Source organism: Syngnathus leptorhynchus, unplaced genomic scaffold, assembly GCF_054491065.1.
Source record: "Syngnathus leptorhynchus isolate UIUO unplaced genomic scaffold, UIUO_Slep HiC_scaffold_25, whole genome shotgun sequence".
Taxonomy (NCBI): Eukaryota; Metazoa; Chordata; class Actinopteri; order Syngnathiformes; family Syngnathidae; genus Syngnathus; species Syngnathus leptorhynchus.
Genome location: NW_028231992.1, coordinates 1880001 through 1901804, shown reverse-complemented (window position 1 = coordinate 1901804; position 21804 = coordinate 1880001).

Sequence of the window (21804 nt, the reverse complement as noted above, 5' to 3'; positions counted from 1 at the left end):
AGAGCAGGTCTGGAGCTGGAGGCAGAGTCAAAGGCGGAAGTGGGGTTGAAGTCAGAGGCAGAGCTGGAGGCGGAGCTGGAGGCGGAGGCAGAGCTGGAGGCGGTGCTGAAGTCAGAGGTGGAGCTGAAGTCAGAGGCAGAGCTTGTGGTGGAGTCAGAGAATGCTCCATTAAACCATATAGTATACATTCCTTCCCTGCAACACTAGTGAAGTCTTCATGGTATAGTGGATAGTGCTCTGGACTCTCACCCCAGCGACCCGAGTTCAAATCCCGGTGGGACCAAAGAAAATATGTCATCATGGAAAAGGCGTTGGTGGCGGAGCTGGAGCTGTAGGCGGAGCTGAAGTCAGAGGCGGAGCTGAAGTCAGAGGCAGATTTGGTGTGGCGCCGGAATTGGAAGCGGAGCTGAAGTCAGTGGCAGAGATGGTGTGGAACTGGAGTTGGAGGAGGAGCTGTAGTGTGAGATGGAACTGAAGGTGGAGCTGGAGTCAGAGGTGGAGCTGAAGTCAGAAACTGGTGTGGAGCTGGTGGCGGAGTTGGAGGCGGAAGTGGGGCTGAAGTCAGAGGCAGAGATGGTGTAGAGCTGGAGTCAGAGGCAGAAATGAAGTCAGAGGTAGAGCTGGTGTGGAGCTGAAGTCAGAGGCGGAGATGAAGTTGGAGTCAGATGCAAAGCTGGTGTGGGGCTGGAGTCAGAGGTGGAGCTGAAGTGAGACTGGTGTGGAACTGGAGTCAGAGGTAGAGCTGAAGTCAGGGTTGGAGGTGGAGCTGAAGTCGGAGATTGGTGTGGAGCTGGAGGCGGAGCTGAAGGCAGAGCAGGTCTGGAGCTGGAAGCAGAGTCAAAGGCGGAAGTGGGGCTGAAGTCAGAGGCAGAGCTGGAGGCGGAGCTGAAGTCAGAGGCAGAGCTGGAGGCGGTGCTGAAGTCAGAGATGGAGCTGAAGTCTCCAGCAGAGCTGGTGGTGGAGTCAGAGAATGCTCCATTAAACCATATAGTGTACATTCCTTCCCTGTAACACTAGTGAAGTCTTCATGGTATAGTGGATAGTGCTCTGGACTCTCACCCCAGCGACCCGAGTTCAAATCCCGGTGGGACCAAAGAATATATATCATCATGGAAAAGGCGTTGGTGGCGGAGCTGGAGCTGTAGGCGGAGCTGAAGTCAGAGGCGGAGATGAAGTCAGAGGCAGATTTGGTGTCGTGCCGAAATTGAAGGCGGAGCTGAAGTCAGTGGCAGAGATGGTGTGGCGCTGGAGTTGGAGGAGAAGCTGTAGTCAGAGATGGAACTGAAGTTGTGGTCAGATGCAGAACTGGTGTGGAGCTGGAGTCAGAGGCGGAGCTGAAGTCAGAAACTGGTGTGGAGCTGGCGTCGGAGTTGGAGGCGGAAGTGGGGCTGAAGTCAGAGGCAGAGATGGTGTAGAGCTGGAGTCAGAGGCAGAAATGAAGTCATAGGTAGAGCTGGTGTGGAACTGAAGTCAGAGGCGGAGATGAAGTTGGAGTCAGATGCAAAGCTGGTGTGGGGCTGGAGTCAGAGGTGGAGCTGAAGTCAGAGACTGGTGTGGAGCTGGAGTCAGAGGTAGAGCTGAAGTCAGGGTTGGAGGTGGAGCTGAAGTCAGAGACTGGTGTGGAGCTGGAGGCGGAGCTGAAGGCAGAGCAGGTCTGGAGCTGGAGGCACAGTCAAAGGCGGAAGTGGGGCTGAAGTCAGAGGCAGAGCTGGTGGCGGAGCTGAAGTCAGAGGCAGAGCTGGAGGCGGTGCTGAAGTCAGAGGTGGAGCTGAAGTCAGAGGCAGAGCTGGTGGTGGAGTCAGAGAATGCTCCATTAAACCATATAGTGTACATTCCTTCCCTGCAACACTAGTGAAGTCTTCATGGTATAGTGGATAGTGCTCTGGACTCTCACCCCAGCGACCCGAGTTCAAATCCCGGCTGAAGTCAGAGGCAGAGATGGTGTAGAGCTGGAGTCAGAGGCAGAAATGAAGTCAGAGGTAGAGCTGGTGTGGAGCTGAAGTAAGAGGCGAAGATGAAGTAGGAGTCAGATGCAAAGCTGGTGTGGGGCTGGAGCTGGAGGCAGAGCTGGTGTGGAGCTGAAGTCAGAGGTGGAGCTGAAGTCAGAGACTGGTGTGGAGCTGGAGTCAGAGGTACAGCTGAAGTCAGGGTTGGAGGTGGAGCTGATGTCAGAGACTGGTGTGGAGCTGGAGGCGGAGCTGAAGGCAGAGGCAGAGCAGGTCTGGAGCTGGAGGCAGAGTCAAAGGCGGAAGTGGGGCTGAAGTCAGAGGCAGAGCTGGAGGCGGAGCTGAAGTCAGAGGCAGAGCTGGAGGCGGTGCTGAAGTCAGAGGTGGAGATGAAGTCAGAGGCAGATCTGGTGGTGGAGTTAGAGAATGCTCCATTAAACCATATAGTGTACATTCCTTCCCTGCAACACTAGTGAAGTCTTAATGGTATAGTGGATAGTGCTCTGGACTCGCACCCCAGCGACCCGAGTTCAAATCCCGGTGGGACCAAAGAAAATATGTCATCATGGAAAAGGTGTTGGAGGCGGAGCTGGAGCTGTAGGCGGAGCTGAAGTCAGAGGCGGACCTGAAGTCAGAGGCAGATTTGGTGTGGCGCCGGATTTGGAAGCGGAGCTGAAGTCAGTGGCAGAGATGGTGTGGAACTGGAGTTGGAGGAGGAGCTGTAGTGTGAGATGGAACTGAAGGTGGAGCTGGAGTCAGAGGTGGAGCTGAAGTCAGAAACTGGTGTGGAGCTGGCGGCGGAGTTGGAGGCGGAAGTGGGGCTGAAGTCAGAGGCAGAGATGGTGTAGAGCTGGAGTCAGAGGCAGAAATGAAGTCAGAGGTAGAGCTGGTGTGGAGCTGAAGTCAGAGGCGGAGATGAAGTTGGAGTCAGATGCAAAGCTGGTGTGGGGCTGGAGTCAGAGGTGGAGCTGAAGTGAGACTGGTGTGGAGCTGGAGTCAGAGGTAGAGCTGAAGTCAGGGTTGGAGGTGGAGCTGAAGTCGGAGACTGGTGTGGAGCTGGAGGCGGAGCTGAAGGCAGCGGCAGAGCAGGTCTGGAGCTGGAGGCAGAGTCAAAGGCGGAAGTGGGGTTGAAGTCAGAGGCAGAGCTGGAGGCGGAGCTGAAGTCAGAGGCACAGCTGGAGGCGGTGCTGAAGTCAGAGGTGGAGCTAAAGTCAGAGGCAGAGCTGGTGGTGGAGTCAGAGAATGCTCCATTAAACCATATAGTGTACATTCCTTCCCTGCAACACTAGTGAAGTCTTCATGGTATAGTGGATAGTGCTCTGGACTCTCACCCCAGCGACCCGAGTTCAAATCCCGGTGGGACCAAAGAAAATATGTCATCATGGAAAAGGTGTTGGAGGCGGAGCTGGAGCTGTAGGCGGAGCTGAAGTCAGAGGCGGACCTGAAGTCAGAGGCAGATTTGGTGTGGCGCCGGAATTGGAAGCGGAGCTGAAGTCAGTGGCAGAGATGGTGTGGAACTGGAGTTGGAGGAGGAGCTGTAGTGTGAGATGGAACTGAAGGTGGAACTGGAGTCAGAGGTGGAGCTGAAGTCAGAAACTGGTGTTGAGCTGGCGGCGGAGTTGGAGGCGGAAGTGGGGCTGAAGTCAGAGGCAGAGATGGTGTAGAGCTGGAGTCAGAGGCAGAAATGAAGTCAGAGGTAGAGCTGGTGTGGAGCTGAAGTAAGAGGCGAAGATGAAGTAGGAGTCAGATGCAAAGCTGGTGTGGGGCTGGAGTTGGAGGCAGAGCTGGTGTGGAGCTGAAGTCAGAGGTGGAGCTGAAGTCAGAGACTGGTGTGGAGCTGGAATCAGAGGTACAGCTGAAGTCAGGGTTGGAGGTGGAGCTGATGTCAGAGACTGGTGTGGAGCTGGAGGCGGAGCTGAAGGCAGAGGCAGAGCAGGTCTGGAGCTGGAGGCAGAGTCAAAGGCGGAAGTGGGGTTGAAGTCAGAGGCAGAGCTGGAGGCGGAGCTGGAGGCGGAGGCAGAGCTGGAGGCGGTGCTGAAGTCAGAGGTGGAGCTGAAGTCAGAGGCAGAGCTTGTGGTGGAGTCAGAAAATGCTCCATTAAACCATATAGTATACATTCCTTCCCTGCAACACTAGTGAAGTCTTCATGGTATAGTGGATAGTGCTCTGGACTCTCACCCCAGCGACCCGAGTTCAAATCCCGGTGGGACCAAAGAAAATATGTCATCATGGAAAAGGCGTTGGTGGCGGAGCTGAAGTCAGAGGCGGAGCTGAAGTCAGAGGCAGATTTGGTGTGGCGCCGGAATTGGAAGCGGAGCTGAAGTCAGTGGCAGAGATGGTGTGGAACTGGAGTTGGAGGAGGAGCTGTAGTGTGAGATGGAACTGAAGGTGGAGCTGGAGTCAGAGGTGGAGCTGAAGTCAGAAACTGGTGTGGAGCTGGCGGCGGAGTTGGAGGCGGAAGTGGGGCTGAAGTCAGAGGCAGAGATGGTGTAGAGCTGGAGTCAGAGGCAGAAATGAAGTCAGAGGTAGAGCTGGTGTGGAGCTGAAGTCAGAGGCGGAGATGAAGTTGGAGTCAGATGCAAAGCTGGTGTGGGGCTGGAGTCAGAGGTGGAGCTGAAGTGAGACTGGTGTGGAACTGGAGTCAGAGGTAGAGCTGAAGTCAGGGTTGGAGGTGGAGCTGAAGTCGGAGATTGGTGTGGAGCTGGAGGCGGAGCTGAAGGCAGAGCAGGTCTGGAGCTGGAAGCAGAGTCAAAGGCGGAAGTGGGGCTGAAGTCAGAGGCAGAGCTGGAGGCGGAGCTGAAGTCAGAGGCAGAGCTGGAGGCGGTGCTGAAGTCAGAGATGGAGCTGAAGTCTCCAGCAGAGCTGGTGGTGGAGTCAGAGAATGCTCCATTAAACCATATAGTGTACATTCCTTCCCTGTAACACTAGTGAAGTCTTCATGGTATAGTGGATAGTGCTCTGGACTCTCACCCCAGCGACCCGAGTTCAAATCCCGGTGGGACCAAAGAATATATATCATCATGGAAAAGGCGTTGGTGGCGGAGCTGGAGCTGTAGGCGGAGCTGAAGTCAGAGGCGGAGATGAAGTCAGAGGCAGATTTGGTGTGGTGCCGAAATTGAAGGCGGAGCTGAAGTCAGTGGCAGAGATGGTGTGGCGCTGGAGTTGGAGGAGAAGCTGTAGTCAGAGATGGAACTGAAGTTGTGGTCAGATGCAGAACTGGTGTGGAGCTGGAGTCAGAGGCGGAGCTGAAGTCAGAAACTGGTGTGGAGCTGGCGTCGGAGTTGGAGGCGGAAGTGGGGCTGAAGTCAGAGGCAGAGATGGTGTAGAGCTGGAGTCAGAGGCAGAAATGAAGTCATAGGTAGAGCTGGTGTGGAACTGAAGTCAGAGGCGGAGATGAAGTTGGAGTCAGATGCAAAGCTGGTGTGGGGCTGGAGTCAGAGGTGGAGCTGAAGTCAGAGACTGGTGTGGAGCTGGAGTCAGAGGTAGAGCTGAAGTCAGGGTTGGAGGTGGAGCTGAAGTCAGAGACTGGTGTGGAGCTGGAGGCGGAGCTGAAGGCAGAGCAGGTCTGGAGCTGGAGGCACAGTCAAAGGCGGAAGTGGGGCTGAAGTCAGAGGCAGAGCTGGTGGCGGAGCTGAAGTCAGAGGCAGAGCTGGAGGCGGTGCTGAAGTCAGAGGTGGAGCTGAAGTCAGAGGCAGAGCTGGTGGTGGAGTCAGAGAATGCTCCATTAAACCATATAGTGTACATTCCTTCCCTGCAACACTAGTGAAGTCTTCATGGTATAGTGGATAGTGCTCTGGACTCTCACCCCAGCGACCCGAGTTCAAATCCCGGCTGAAGTCAGAGGCAGAGATGGTGTAGAGCTGGAGTCAGAGGCAGAAATGAAGTCAGAGGTAGAGCTGGTGTGGAGCTGAAGTAAGAGGCGAAGATGAAGTAGGAGTCAGATGCAAAGCTGGTGTGGGGCTGGAGCTGGAGGCAGAGCTGGTGTGGAGCTGAAGTCAGAGGTGGAGCTGAAGTCAGAGACTGGTGTGGAGCTGGAGTCAGAGGTACAGCTGAAGTCAGGGTTGGAGGTGGAGCTGATGTCAGAGACTGGTGTGGAGCTGGAGGCGGAGCTGAAGGCAGAGGCAGAGCAGGTCTGGAGCTGGAGGCAGAGTCAAAGGCGGAAGTGGGGCTGAAGTCAGAGGCAGAGCTGGAGGCGGAGCTGAAGTCAGAGGCAGAGCTGGAGGCGGTGCTGAAGTCAGAGGTGGAGATGAAGTCAGAGGCAGATCTGGTGGTGGAGTTAGAGAATGCTCCATTAAACCATATAGTGTACATTCCTTCCCTGCAACACTAGTGAAGTCTTAATGGTATAGTGGATAGTGCTCTGGACTCGCACCCCAGCGACCCGAGTTCAAATCCCGGTGGGACCAAAGAAAATATGTCATCATGGAAAAGGTGTTGGAGGCGGAGCTGGAGCTGTAGGCGGAGCTGAAGTCAGAGGCGGACCTGAAGTCAGAGGCAGATTTGGTGTGGCGCCGGATTTGGAAGCGGAGCTGAAGTCAGTGGCAGAGATGGTGTGGAACTGGAGTTGGAGGAGGAGCTGTAGTGTGAGATGGAACTGAAGGTGGAGCTGGAGTCAGAGGTGGAGCTGAAGTCAGAAACTGGTGTGGAGCTGGCGGCGGAGTTGGAGGCGGAAGTGGGGCTGAAGTCAGAGGCAGAGATGGTGTAGAGCTGGAGTCAGAGGCAGAAATGAAGTCAGAGGTAGAGCTGGTGTGGAGCTGAAGTCAGAGGCGGAGATGAAGTTGGAGTCAGATGCAAAGCTGGTGTGGGGCTGGAGTCAGAGGTGGAGCTGAAGTGAGACTGGTGTGGAGCTGGAGTCAGAGGTAGAGCTGAAGTCAGGGTTGGAGGTGGAGCTGAAGTCGGAGACTGGTGTGGAGCTGGAGGCGGAGCTGAAGGCAGAGGCAGAGCAGGTCTGGAGCTGGAGGCAGAGTCAAAGGCGGAAGTGGGGTTGAAGTCAGAGGCAGAGCTGGAGGCGGAGCTGAAGTCAGAGGCACAGCTGGAGGCGGTGCTGAAGTCAGAGGTGGAGCTAAAGTCAGAGGCAGAGCTGGTGGTGGAGTCAGAGAATGCTCCATTAAACCATATAGTGTACATTCCTTCCCTGCAACACTAGTGAAGTCTTCATGGTATAGTGGATAGTGCTCTGGACTCTCACCCCAGCGACCCGAGTTCAAATCCCGGTGGGACCAAAGAAAATATGTCATCATGGAAAAGGTGTTGGAGGCGGAGCTGGAGCTGTAGGCGGAGCTGAAGTCAGAGGCGGACCTGAAGTCAGAGGCAGATTTGGTGTGGCGCCGGAATTGGAAGCGGAGCTGAAGTCAGTGGCAGAGATGGTGTGGAACTGGAGTTGGAGGAGGAGCTGTAGTGTGAGATGGAACTGAAGGTGGAACTGGAGTCAGAGGTGGAGCTGAAGTCAGAAACTGGTGTTGAGCTGGCGGCGGAGTTGGAGGCGGAAGTGGGGCTGAAGTCAGAGGCAGAGATGGTGTAGAGCTGGAGTCAGAGGCAGAAATGAAGTCAGAGGTAGAGCTGGTGTGGAGCTGAAGTCAGAGGCGGAGTTGGAGTCAGATGCAAAGCTGGTGTGGGGCTGGAGTCAGAGGTGGAGCTGAAGTGAGACTGGTGTGGAGCTGGAGTCAGAGGTAGAGCTGAAGTCAGGGTTGGAGGTGGAGCTGAAGCTGGAGGCGGAGCTGAAGGCAGAGGCAGAGCAGGTCTGGAGCTGGAGGCAGAGTCAAAGGCGGAAGTGGGGTTGAAGTCAGAGGCAGAGCTGGAGGCGGTGCTGAAGTCAGAGGTGGAGCTAAAGTCAGAGGCAGAGCTGGTGGTGGAGTCAGAGAATGCTCCATTAAACCATATAGTGTACATTCCTTCCCTGCAACACTAGTGAAGTCTTCATGGTATAGTGGATAGTGCTCTGGACTCTCACCCCAGCGACCCGAGTTCAAATCCCGGTGGGACCAAAGAAAATATGTCATCATGGAAAAGGTGTTGGTGGCGGAGCTGGAGCTGTAGGCGGAGCTGAAGTCAGAGGCGGAGCTGAAGTCAGAGGCGGATTTGGTGTGGTGCCGAAATTGGAGGCGGAGCTGAAATCAGTGGCAGAGATGGTGTGGAGCTGGAGTTGGAGGAGGAGCTGTAGTCAGAGATGGAACTGAAGTTGAAGTCAGATGCAGAACTGGTGTGGAACTGGAGTCAGAGGTGGAGCTGAAGTCAGAAACTGGTGTGGAGCTGCCGGCGGAGTTGGAGGCGGAAGTAGGGCTGAAGTAAGAAGCAGAGATGGTGTAGAGCTGGAGTCAGAGGCAGAAATGAAGTCAGAGGTAGAGCTGGTGTGGAGCTGAAGTCAGAGGCGGAGATGAAGTTGGAGTCAGATGCAAAGCTGGTGTGGGGCTGGAGTCAGAGGTGGAGCTGAAGTGAGACTGGTGTGGAGCTGGAGTCAGAGGTAGAGCTGAAGTCAGGGTTGGAGGTGTAGCTGATGTCAGAGACTGGTGTGGAGCTGGAGGCGGAGCTGAAGGCAGAGGCAGAGCAGGTCTGGAGCTGGAGGCAGAGTCAAAGGCGGAAGTGGGGCTGAAGTCAGAGGCAGAGCTGGAGGCGGAGCTGAAGTCAGAGGCAGAGCTGGAGGCGGTGCTGAAGTCAGAGGTGGAGCTGAAGTCAGAGGCAGAGCTGGTGGTGGAGTCAGAGAATGCTCCATTAAACCATATAGTGTACATTCCTTCCCTGCAACACTAGTGAAGTCTTCATGGTATAGTGGATAGTGCTCTGGACTCTCACCCCAGCGACCCGAGTTCAAATCCCGGTGGGACCAAAGAAAATATGTCATCATGGAAAAGGCGTTGGTGTTGGAGCTGGAGCTGTAGGCGGAGCTGAAGTTAGAGGCGGAGCTGAAGTGAGAGGCAGATTTGTTGTGGTGCCGGAATTGGAAGCGGAGCTGAAGTCAGTGGCAGAGATGGTGTGGAACTGGAGTTGGAGGAGGAGCTGTAGTGTGAGATGGAACTGAAGGTGGAGCTGGAGTCAGAGGTGGAGCTGAAGTCAGAAACTGGTGTTGAGCTGGCGGCGGAGTTGGAGGCGGAAGTGGGGCTGAAGTCAGAGGCAGAGATGGTGTAGAGCTGGAGTCAGAGGCAGAAATGAAGTCAGAGGTAGAGCTGGTGTGGAGCTGAAGTCTGAGGCGGAGATGAAGTTGGAGTCAGATGCAAAGCTGGTGTGGGGCTGGAGTCAGAGGTGGAGCTGAAGTGAGACTGGTGTGGAGCTGGAGTCAGAGGTAGAGCTGAAGTCAGGGTTGGAGGTGGAGCTGAAGCTGGAGGCGGAGCTGAAGGCAGAGGCAGAGCAGGTCTGGAGCTGGAGGCAGAGTCAAAGGCGGAAGTGGGGTTGAAGTCAGAGGCAGAGCTGGAGGCGGTGCTGAAGTCAGAGGTGGAGCTAAAGTCAGAGGCAGAGCTGGTGGTGGAGTCAGAGAATGCTCCATTAAACCATATAGTGTACATTCCTTCCCTGCAACACTAGTGAAGTCTTCATGGTATAGTGGATAGTGCTCTGGACTCTCACCCCAGCGACCCGAGTTCAAATCCCGGTGGGACCAAAGAAAATATGTCATCATGGAAAAGGCGTTGGTGGCGGAGCTGGAGCTGTAGGCGGAGCTGAAGTCAGAGGCGGAGCTGAAGTCAGAGGCGGATTTGGTGTGGTGCCGAAATTGGAGGCGGAGCTGAAATCAGTGGCAGAGATCGTGTGGAGCTGGAGTTGGAGGAGGAGCTGTAGTCAGAGATGGAACTGAAGTTGTAGTCAGATGCAGAACTGGTGTGGAACTGGAGTCAGAGGTGGAGCTGAAGTCAGAAACTGGTGTGGAGCTGGCGGCGGAGTTGGAGGCGGAAGTGGGGCTGAAGTAAGAGGCAGAGATGGTGTAGAGCTGGAGTCAGAGGCAGAAATGAAGTCAGAGGTAGAGCTGGTGTGGAGCTGAAGTCAGAGGCGGAGATGAAGTTGGAGTCAGATGCAAAGCTGGTGTGGGGCTGGAGTAAGAGGTGGAGCTGAAGTGAGACTGGTGTGGAGCTGGAGTCAGAGGTAGAGCTGAAGTCAGGGTTGGAGGTGGAGCTGATGTCAGAGACTGGTGTGGAGCTGGAGGCGGAGCTGAAGGCAGAGGCAGAGCAGGTCTGGAGCTGGAGGCAGAGTCAAAGGCGGAAGTGGGGCTGAAGTCAGAGGCAGAGCTGGAGGCGGAGCTGAAGTCAGAGGCAGAGCTGGAGGCGGTGCTGAAGTCAGAGGTGGAGCTGAAGTCAGAGGCAGAGCTGGTGGTGGAGTCAGAGAATGCTCCATTAAACCATATAGTGTACATTCCTTCCCTGCAACACTAGTGAAGTCTTCATGGTATAGTGGATAGTGCTCTGGACTCTCACCCCAGCGACCCGAGTTCAAATCCCGGTGGGACCAAAGAAAATATGTCATCATGGAAAAGGCGTTGGTGTTGGAGCTGGAGCTGTAGGCGGAGCTGAAGTTAGAGGCGGAGCTGAAGTCAGAGGCAGATTTGTTGTGGTGCCGGAATTGGAAGCGGAGCTGAAGTCAGTGGCAGAGATGGTGTGGAACTGGAGTTGGAGGAGGAGCTGTAGTGTGAGATGGAACTGAAGGTGGAGCTGGAGTCAGAGGTGGAGCTGAAGTCAGAAACTGGTGTTGAGCTGGCGGCGGAGTTGGAGGCGGAAGTGGGGCTGAAGTCAGAGGCAGAGATGGTGTAGAGCTGGAGTCAGAGGCAGAAATGAAGTCAGAGGTAGAGCTGGTGTGGAGCTGAAGTCTGAGGCGGAGATGAAGTTGGAGTCAGATGCAAAGCTGGTGTGGGGCTGGAGTCAGAGGTGGAGCTGAAGTGAGACTGGTGTGGAGCTGGAGTCAGAGGTAGAGCTGAAGTCAGGGTTGGAGGTGGAGCTGAAGCTGGAGGCGGAGCTGAAGGCAGAGGCAGAGCAGGTCTGGAGCTGGAGGCAGAGTCAAAGGCGGAAGTGGGGTTGAAGTCAGAGGCAGAGCTGGAGGCGGTGCTGAAGTCAGAGGTGGAGCTGAAGTTAGAGGCAGAGCTGGTGGTGGAGTCAGAGAATGCTCCATTAAACCATATAGTGTACATTCCTTCCCTGCAACACTAGTGAAGTCTTCATGGTATAGTGGATAGTGCTCTGGACTCTCACCCCAGCGACCCGAGTTCAAATCCCGGTGGGACCAAAGAAAATATGTCATCATGGAAAAGGCGTTGGTGGCGGAGCTGGAGCTGTAGGCGGAGCTGAAGTCAGAGGCGGACCTGAAGTCAGAGGCAGATTTGGTGTGGTGCCGAAATTGAAGGCGGAGCTGAAGTCAGTGGCAGAGATGGTGTGGAGCTGGAGTTGGAGGAGAAGCTGTGGTCAGAGATGGAACTGAAGTTGTGGTCAGATGCAGAACTGGTTTGGAGCTGGAGTCAGAGGCGGAGCTGAAGTCAGAAACTGGTGTGGAGCTGGTGGCGGAGTTGGAGGCGGAAGTGGGGCTGAAGTCAGAGGCAGAGATGGTGAAGAGCTGGAGTCAGAGGCAGAAATGAAGTCAGAGGTAGAGCTGGTGTGGAGCTGAAGTCAGAGGTGGAGATGAAGTTGGAGTCAGATGCAAAGCTGGTGTGGGGCTGGAGTCAGAGGTGGAGCTGAAGTCAGAGACTGGTGTGGAGCTGGAGTCAGAGGTAGAGCTGAAGTCAGGGTTGGAGGTGGAGCTGAAGTCAGAGACTGGTGTGGAGCTGGAGGCGGAGCTGAAGGCAGAGGCAGAGGAGGTCTGGAGCTGGAGGCACAGTCAAAGGCGGAAGTGGGGCTGAAGTCAGAGGCAGAGCTGGAGGCGGAGCTGAAGTCAGAGGCAGAGCTGGAGGCGGTGCCGAAGTCAGAGGCCGAGCTGATGGTGGAGTCAGAGAATGCTCCATTAAACCATATAGTGTACATTCCTTCCCTGCAACACTAGTGAAGTCTTAATGGTATAGTGGATAGTGCACTGGACTCTCACCCCAGCGACCCGAGTTCAAATCCCGGTGGAACCAAAGAAAATATGTCATCATGGAAAAGGTGTTGGAGGCGGAGCTGGAGCTGTAGGCGGAACTGAAGTCATAGGCGGACCTGAAGTCAGAGGCAGATTTGGTGTGGCGCCGGAATTGGAAGCGGAGCTGAAGTAAGTGGCAGAGATGGTGTGGAACTGGAGTTGGAGGAGGAGCTGTAGTGTGAGATGGAACTGAAGTTGAAGTCAAATGCAGAACTGGTGTGGAGCTGGAGTCAGAGGTGGAGCTGAAGTCAGAAACTGGTGTGGAGCTAGCGGCGGAGTTGGAGGCGGAAGTGGGGCTGAAGTCAGAGGCAGAGATGGTGTAGAGCTGGAGTCAGAGGTAGAGCTGGTGTGGAGCTGAAGTCAGAGGCGTGATCTTGTGCAAAAAGCCGCTCCCGAGCTCCAGCTGGAAGTGTAAAAAGAACCAGGCTGGATAAAAAAAAGAACCGGGCTGGATAAAAAAAGAACCGGGCGACCCGTTAAAATTGCTTAGCCGAGGTCCTGGAAGCCTAACACGGCGTGTTCTTGTGCAAAAAGCCGCTCCCGAGCTTCAGCTGGAAGTGTAAAAAGAACCGGGCTGGATAAAAAAAGAACCGGGCTGGATAAAAAAAAGAACCGGGCGACCCGTTAAAATTGCTTAGCCGAGGTCCTGGAAGCCTAACACGGCGTGTTCTTGTGCAAAAAGCCGCTCCCGAGCTCCAGCTGGAAGTGTAAAAAGAACCGGGCTGGATAAAAAAAGAACCGGGCTGGATCAAAAAAAGAACCGGGCGACCCGTTAAAATTGCTTAGCCGAGGTCCTGGAAGCCTAACACGGCGTGATCTTGTGCAAAAAGCCGCTCCCGAGCTCCAGCTGGAAGTGTAAAAAGAACCAGGCTGGATAAAAAAAGAACCGGGCTGGATCAAAAAAGAACCGGGCGACCCGTTAAAATTGCTTAGCCGAGGTCCTGGAAGCCTAACACGGCGTGTTCTTGTGCAAAAAGCCGCTCCCGAGCTCCAGCTGGAAGTGTAAAAAGAACCGGGCTGGATAAAAAAAAGAACCGGGCTGGATCAAAAAAGAACCGGGCGACCCGTTAAAATTGCTTAGCCGAGGTCCTGGAAGCCTAACACGGCGTGATCTTGTGCAAAAAGCCGCTCCCGAGCTCCAGCTGGAAGTGTAAAAAGAACCGGGCTGGATCAAAAAAGAACCGGGCTGGATCAAAAAAGAACCGGGCGACCCGTTAAAATTGCTTAGCCGAGGTCCTGGAAGCCTAACACGGCGGGTTCTTGTGCAAAAAGCCGCTCCCGAGCTCCAGCTGGAAGTGTAAAAAGAACCAGGCTGGATAAAAAAAAGAACCGGGCTGGATCAAAAAAGAACCGGGCGACCCGTTAAAATTGCTTAGCCGAGGTCCTGGAAGCCTAACACGGCGTGATCTTGTGCAAAAAGCCGCTCCCGAGCTCCAGCTGGAAGTGTAAAAAGAACCGGGCTGGATAAAAAAAAGAACCGGGCTGGTTCAAAAAAGAACCGGGCAACCCGTTAAAATTGCTTCGCCGAGGTCCTGGAAGCCTAACCCGGCGTGATCTTGCCCGAAAGTCGGCCTCTATACTTCCATTTTAGGTACCAGGGGCTCATAGTGTACTGGTCCCCCTAGTCAGTGTACTCATCCAGTTACCCCCCGTTTTCCAAAACACCATCGGCACGTATAAGGGGGGGACTCCTGAGAGAGATGAGGTATATGGCAGCGCAACACCAATCCGCTCCGCGCTGGTTCCCATGTCGGCTACGGATGAATAAAACCAGCCTGTCCCCCCTGGAGCTCACGAGACACGGAATTTTTTCTAAGTGCCAACGGCTCTTCCGAGCAAACGTGTCCGCTCCGGCTGGTTCCCCCGTCGGCCTCGAATGACGAAAAATGCCGGTCTCCGCCCGGAGCTCATGACAAACGAAAAATTTTCTAAGTGCCAACGGCACTAGCGAGCGAATGTGTCCGCTCGGCGCTGGTTCCCGGGTCGAACCCGGAAGACGAAAAACGCCGGTCCTCGCCCGGAGCTCATGACAAACGAAAAATTTTCTAAGTGCCAACGGCACTAGCGAGCGAATGTGTCCGCTCGGCGCTGGTTCCCGGGTCGAACCCGGAAGACGAAAAACGCCGGTCCTCGCCCGGAGCTCATGACAAACGAAAAATTTTCTAAGTGCCAACGGCACTAGCGAGCGAATGTGTCCGCTCGGCGCTGGTTCCCGGGTCGAACCCGGAAGACGAAAAACGCCGGTCCTCGCCCGGAGCTCATGACAAACGAAAAATTTTCTAAGTGCCAACGGCACTAGCGAGCGAATGTGTCCGCTCGGCGCTGGTTCCCGGGTCGAACCCGGAAGACGAAAAACGCCGGTCCTCGCCCGGAGCTCATGACAAACGAAAAATTTTATAAGTGCCAACGGCACTAGCGAGCGAATGTGTCCGCTCGGCGCTGGTTCCCGGGTCGAACCCGGAAGACGAAAAACGCCGGTCTCCGCCCGGAGCTCATGACAAACGAAAAATTTTCTAAGTGCCAACGGCACTAGCGAGCGAATGTGTCCGCTCGGCGCTGGTTCCCGGGTCGGACCCGGAAGACGAAAAACGCCGGTCTCCGCCCGGAGCTCATGACAAACGAAAAATTTTCTAAGTGCCAACGGCACTAGCGAGCGAATGTGTCCGCTCGGCGCTGGTTCCCGGGTCGAACCCGGAAGACGAAAAACGCCGGTCTCCGCCCGGAGCTCATGACAAACGAAAAATTTTCTAAGTGCCAACGGCACTAGCGAGCGAATGTGTCCGCTCGGCGCTGGTTCCCGGGTCGGACCCGGAAGACGAAAAACGCCGGTCTCCGCCCGGAGCTCATGACAAACGAAAAATTTTCTAACTGCCAACGGCACTAGCGAGCGAATGTGTCCGCTCGGCGCTGGTTCCCGGGTCGAACCCGGAAGACGAAAAACGCCGGTCTCCGCCCGGAGCTCATGACAAACGAAAAATTTTCTAAGTGCCAACGGCACTAGCGAGCGAATGTGTCCGCTCGGCGCTGGTTCCCGGGTCGGACCCGGAAGACGAAAAACGCCGGTCCTCGCCTGGAGGTCCCAGCAAAATCGGCGAAAAAACGACTAAGTGTCAACTTTCGAAAAAACGGCTAAGTGTCGACTTTCGAAAAAACGGCTAAGTGTCAACTTTCGAAAAAACGGCTAAGTGTCAACTTTCGAAAAAACGACTAAGTGCCCACGGCTCTGCGGGGCTTGTGAGTCCGCCCCGCGCCGGTTCGGCGGTCGGCCTCAAAAAGCGAAAAATCAGCCTCTCTCCCTGGAGCTCACCAAAAATTTGTCGAAATTTTTCTAAGTTCTCCTCGAGGTACCAGGGGGTGAGGTACCCGGGCTAAGATGCAGTACCTTTTTTGGTCTTCAGGTGCGCCAGAGTACAATGAAATGGTCCCAGTAGTCAGTGTACTCATCGACTTTCCCCCCGTTTTCCAAAGCACCTCGTTTACGAGTATGGAGGAGATGGTGCTGGTCTCCCCACGGCGTCGGACACGCCGTCCTCGACAGCACAAGGTCGGATAGAAGACCTGGAAAGCGCCGTGGCACGCGCTGGAGGTGGGCACTGTGGCGAAAAAACGACTAAGTGTCAACTTTCGAAAAAACGGCTAAGTGTCAACTTTCGAAAAAACGGCTAAGTGTCAACTTTCGAAAAAACGACTAAGTGTCACCTCTCTGAAAAAATGGCAAAGTGTCGCCTCTCTGAAAATTTTCTAAGTGCCCACGGCTCTGCGGGCTCGTGCATCCGAGCCGCGCCGGTTCTGCAACCGGCCTAGAATGACGAAAAATAACGGTCTCCTCCTGGAGCTCACAGCCAATTGTGGCGAAAAAGTGGCAAAGTGCCCACGGCTCTGCGGGCTCGTGCATCCGACCCGCGCCGGTTCTGCAGCCGGCCTCGAATGACGAAAAATGACGGTCTCCTCCTGGAGCTCACAGCCAACTTGGCAAAAAGTTTCTAAGTGCCCACGGCCCTGCCGAGCTTTGGCGTCCGCCCAGCGCCGGTTCCGCAGTCGGCCTCGAATGACGAAAAATGACGGTCTCCTCCTGGAGCTCACAGCCAACTTGGCAAAAAGTTTCTAAGTGCCCACGGCCCTGCCGAGCTTTGGCGTCCGCCCAGCGCCGGTTCCGCAGTCGGCCTCGAATGACGAAAAATAACGGTCTCCTCCTGGAGCTCACAGCCAACTTGGCAAAAAGTTTCTAAGTGCCCACGGCCCTGCCGAGCTTTGGCGTCCGCCCAGCGCCGGTTCCGCAGTCGGCCTCGAATGACGAAAAATAACGGTCTCCTCCTGGAGCTCACAGCCAACTTGGCAAAAAGTTTCTAAGTGCCCACGGCCCTGCCGAGCTTTGGCGTCCGCCCAGCGCCGGTTCCGCAGTCGGCCTCGAATGACGAAAAATAACGGTCTCCTCCTGGAGCTCACAGCCAACTTGGCAAAAAGTTTCTAAGTGCCCACGGCCCTGCCGAGCTTTGGCGTCCGCCCAGCGCCGGTTCCGCAGTCGGCCTCGAATGACGAAAAATAACGGTCTCCTCCTGGAGCTCACAGCCAACTTGGCAAAAAGTTTCTAAGTGCCCACGGCCCTGCCGAGCTTTGGCGTCCGCCCAGCGCCGGTTCCGCAGTCGGCCTCGAATGACGAAAAATAACGGTCTCCTCCTGGAGCTCACAGCCAACTTGGCAAAAAGTTTCTAAGTGCCCACGGCCCTGCCGAGCTTTGGCGTCCGCCCAGCGCCGGTTCCGCAGTCGGCCTCGAATGACGAAAAATAACGGTCTCCTCCTGGAGCTCACAGCCAACTTGGCAAAAAGTTTCTAAGTGCCCACGGCCCTGCCGAGCTTTGGCGTCCGCCCAGCGCCGGTTCCGCAGTCGGCCTCGAATGACGAAAAATAACGGTCTCCTCCTGGAGCTCACAGCCAACTTGGCAAAAAGTTTCTAAGTGCCCACGGCCCTGCCGAGCTTTGGCGTCCGCCCAGCGCCGGTTCCGCAGTCGGCCTCGAATGACGAAAAATAACGGTCTCCTCCTGGAGCTCACAGCCAACTTGGCAAAAAGTTTCTAAGTGTCACATCTCTGAAAAAACGGCTAAGTGTCGACTTTCGAAAAAACGGCAAAGTGTCACATCTCTGAAAAAACGGCTAAGTGTCGACTTTCGAAAAAACGGCTAAGTGTCAACTTTCGAAAAAACGGCTAAGTGTCGCCTCTCTGAAAAAACGGCAAAGTGTCAACTTTCGAAAAAACGACAGAGTGTCGCCTCTCTGAAAAAACGACTAAGTGTCGACTCTGAGAAAATGGCAAAGTGCCCACGGCTCTGCGGGCTCGTGCATCCGACCCGCGCCGGTTCCCCAGCCGGCCTGAAATAAGGCAAAACCAGCCTCTCCGCCTGGAGCTCAGAGCCAACTTGGCGAATATTTTCTAAGTGCCCACGGCTCTGCGTGGCTACGGCGTCTGCCCAGCGCCGGTTCCTGGGTCGAACCCCGAGGACGAGGAATGCCGGTCTCCGCCTGGAGGTCCCAGCTTAATCGGCGAAAATTTTCTAAGTGCCCACGGCTCTGCCGGGCTCGTGCATCCGACCCGCGCCGGTTCCCCAGCCGGCCTGAAATAAGGAAAAACCAGGCTCTCCCCCTGGAGCTCAGAGCCAATTGTGGCGAAAAAACGACTAAGTGTCAACTTTCGAAAAAACGACTAAGTGTCAACTTTCCAAAAAAACGGCTAAGTGTCGACTTTCGAAAAAACGGCTAAGTGTCAACTTTCGAAAAAACGACTAAGTGTCGCCTCTGAAAAAACGACTAAGTGTCGCCTCTCTGAAAAAACGACTAAGTGCCCACGGCTCTGCGGGGCTTGTGAGTCCGCCCCGCGCCGGTTCGGCGGTCGGCCTCAAAAAGCGAAAAATCAGCCTCTCTCCCTGGAGCTCACCAAAAATTTGTCGAAATTTTTCTAAGTTCTCCTCGAGGTACCAGGGGGTGAGGTACCCGGGCTAAGGTGCAGTACCTTTTTTGGTCTTCAGGTGCGCCAGAGTACAATGAAATGGTCCCAGTAGTCAGTGTACTCATCGACTTTCCCCCCGTTTTCCAAAGCACCCCGTTTACGAGTATGGAGGAGATGGTGCTGGTCTCCCCACGGCGTCGGACACGCCGTCCTCGACAGCACAAGGTCGGATAGAAGACCTGAAAAGCGCCGTGGCACGCGCTGGAGGTGTCACTGTGGCGAAAAAGTGACTAAGTGTCAACTTTCGAAAAAACGGCTAAGTGTCAACTTTCGAAAAAACGGCTAAGTGTCAACTTTCGAAAAAACGGCTAAGTGTCACCTCTCTGAAAAAACGGCAAAGTGTCAACTTTCGAAAAAACGACTAAGTGTCAACTTTCGAAAAAACGACTAAGTGTCACCTCTCTGAAAAAATGGCAAAGTGTCAACTGCGAATGTGGTGGTGCATGGAAGGAAGTGGAGGACGGCCGCCTCCTTAAACACAGGCCGAAGAGGAGCGTCAGGGCCGGCTCCTTAAACACGGACCGAGTGTCGCCCTTAACACAGACCAAGGGGAGGACGGCCGCCTCCTTAAACACAGGCCGGAGAGGAGCGTCAGGGCCAGGCTCCTCAAACATGGACCGAGTGTCGCCCTTAACACAGACCAAGGGGAGGACGGCCGCCTCCTTAAACACAGGCCGGAGAGGAGCGTCAGGGCCAGGCTCCTCAAACATGGACCGAGTGTCGCCCTTAACACAGACCAAGGGGAGGACGGCCGCCTCCTTAAACACAGGCCGGAGAGGAGCGTCAGGGCCAGGCTCCTCAAACATGGACAGAGTGTCGCCCTTAACACAGACCAAGGGGAGGATGGCCGCCTCCTTAAACACAGGCCGGAGAGGAGCGTCAGGGCCAGGCTCCTCAAACATGGACCGAGTGTCGCCCTTAACACAGACCAAGGGGAGGACGGCCGCCTCCTTAAACACAGGCCGGAGAGGAGCGTCAGGGCCAGGCTCCTCAAACATGGACAGAGTGTCGCCCTTAACACAGACCAAGGGGAGGACGGCCGCCTCCTTAAACACAGGCCGGAGAGGAGCGTCAGGGCCAGGCTCCTCAAACATGGACCGAGTGTCGCCCTTAACACAGACCAAGGGGAGGACGGCCGCCTCCTTAAACACAGGCCGGAGAGGAGCGTCAGGGCCAGGCTCCTCAAACATGGACCGAGTGTCGCCCTTAACACAGACCAAGCGGAGGACGGCCGCCTCCCTAAATACAGGCCGAACCGGAGCGCGAGTGTCGCTCCTTAAACACGGACCGAGTGGAGGACGGCCGCCTCCTTAAACACAGGCCGAACAAAATGACACAAAGTGTCAACTGCGAATGTTGTCCATCCAAGGAAGGAGCGTGATGCCCGGCCGGCTCCTTAAACACAGGCCGAGAGTCGCCCCGGACGGTCCGCCTCGCGGCGCCCGTCTGCTCGGATAAAATGACACAAAGTGTCAACTACGAATGTTGTCCATCCAAGGAGGGAGCGTGATGCCCGGCCGGCTCCGAAAACACAGGCCGAGAGTCGCCCCGGACGGTCCGCCTCGCGGCGCCCGTCTGCTCGGATAAAATGACACAAAGTGTCAACTGCGAATGTTGTCCATCCAAGGAAGGAGCGTGATGCCCGGCCGGCTCCTTAAACACAGGCCGAGAGTCGCCCCGGACGGTCCGCCTCGCGGCGCCCGCCCGCTCGGATAAAATGACACAAAGTGTCAACTACGAATGTTGTCCATCCAAGGAGGGAGCGTGAGGCCCGGCCGGCTCCGAAAACACAGGCCGAGAGTCGCCCCGGACGGTCCGCCTCTCGAGGCGCCCGCCCGCTCGGATAAAATGACACAAAGTGTCAACTACGAATGTTGTCCATCCAAGGAGGGAGCGTGATGCCCGGCCGGCTCCGAAAACACAGGCCGAGAGTCGCCCCGGACGGTCCGCCTCGCGGCGCCCGTCTGCTCGGATAAAATGACACAAAGTGTCAACTGCGAATGTTGTCCATCCAAGGAAGGAGCGTGATGCCCGGCCGGCTCCTTAAACACAGGCCGAGAGTCGCCCCGGACGGTCCGCCTCGCGGCGCCCGCCCGCTCGGATAAAATGACACAAAGTGTCAACTACGAATGTTGTCCATCCATTGAGGGAGCGTGAGGCCCGGCCGGCTCCGAAAACACAGGCCGAGAGTCGCCCCGGACGGTCCGCCTCTCGAGGCGCCCGCCCGCTCGGATAAAATGACACAAAGTGTCAACTACGAATGTTGTCCATCCAAGGAGGGAGCGTGATGCCCGGCCGGCTCCGAAAACACAGGCCGAGAGTCGCCCCGGACGGTCCGCCTCTCGAGGCGCCCGTCTGCTCGGATAAAATGACACAAAGTGTCAACTGCGAATGTTGTCCATCCAAGGAAGGAGCGTGATGCCCGGCCGGCTCCGAAAACACAGGCCGAGAGTCGCCCCGGACGGTCCGCCTCGCGGCGCCCGCCCGCTCGGATAAAATGACACAAAGTGTCAACTACGAATGTTGTCCATCCAAGGAGGGAGCTTGAGGCCCGGCCGGCTCCGAAAACACAGGCCGAGAGTCGCCCCGGACGGTCCGCCTCTCGAGGCGCCCGCCCGCTCGGATAAAATGACACAAAGTGTCAACTACGAATGTTGTCCATCCAAGGAGGGAGCGTGATGCCCGGCCGGCTCCGAAAACACAGGCCGAGAGTCGCCCCGGACGGTCCGCCTCGCGGCGCCCGCCCGCTCGGATAAAATGACACAAAGTGTCAACTACGAATGTTGTCCATCCAAGGAGGGAGCTTGAGGCCCGGCCGGCTCCGAAAACACAGGCCGAGAGTCGCCCCGGACGGTCCGCCTCTCGAGGCGCCCGCCCGCTCGGATAAAATGACACAAAGTGTCAACTACGAATGTTGTCCATCCAAGGAGGGAGCGTGATGCCCGGCCGGCTCCGAAAACACAGGCCGAGATTCGACCCCGGACGGGCCGTCTTCTCCCGGCGCCCGCCCGCGTACGCCCCCCATCCCCGGTCGCCCGTCTGCTCCCGGCGGGCCTCCGAGTACCCCCTCACCCAACTGACCGACTGGCACTCATGACCCGCCTTGGTAGGGCCCCCATCGGCCTCGGCTCGTCCGACGTCGGGTGGACGGTTCCTACCCACTGCGGGTCGCACTCTAGCGCCCCGGCCGCCGCGTGAGCGTGCGCTCCCCGCGCCGCCCCGCAGGCCCCGGCGCGACCGTACTGCGGCGAGACCGAGACGACCCGGTTTGGCATCCATCCCACCTAGCCACGATCCACGGAGGCCGAGCGAGCGGCTGAGTGTCGGGCGCCGCGCGTGCGAGCGTCCGCCGGCCGCGCCGGTCCTTCCGCGAATGTCGTTTCTCAAACCCTCCGGCTTGATAGCGGCGGCACCACGGGAAGCCGTCCACACACACCGTCCGACCTCTATCCGAAAAGCCTTCCCGACCAACCGCGGTCGCGGGGGCGTCTGTCGCTCCGCATCGGGGGGGCGTATGGCTTCCGCGCTACGCGCTGCGGGCTCGGGGGGGCCGCAACGGCTGAGTCTGACTCGGCCGGGGCGCAGCTTCCCTCCCGGCAGTCAGCAATAGTGCCGATCGCGCCTGCCACCAGCCCCCTCCCCGACGGGTTCGTCGGCGCCGGCTGGCCGCCGTCCGCCTTCGTTCCCCGAGGGTTCCCAACCAGCGCCGATCCAACTCCGCATCCTGGCCGCACGCAGTGCGTGCCTCGCGCGGGTAAGTCGCCGGCGCAGCGCCGCAGCTCCCGACCCCCGCGTACGGGAATAGTTGAGGGCCTCAGCGGGCCGCACCGACCGAG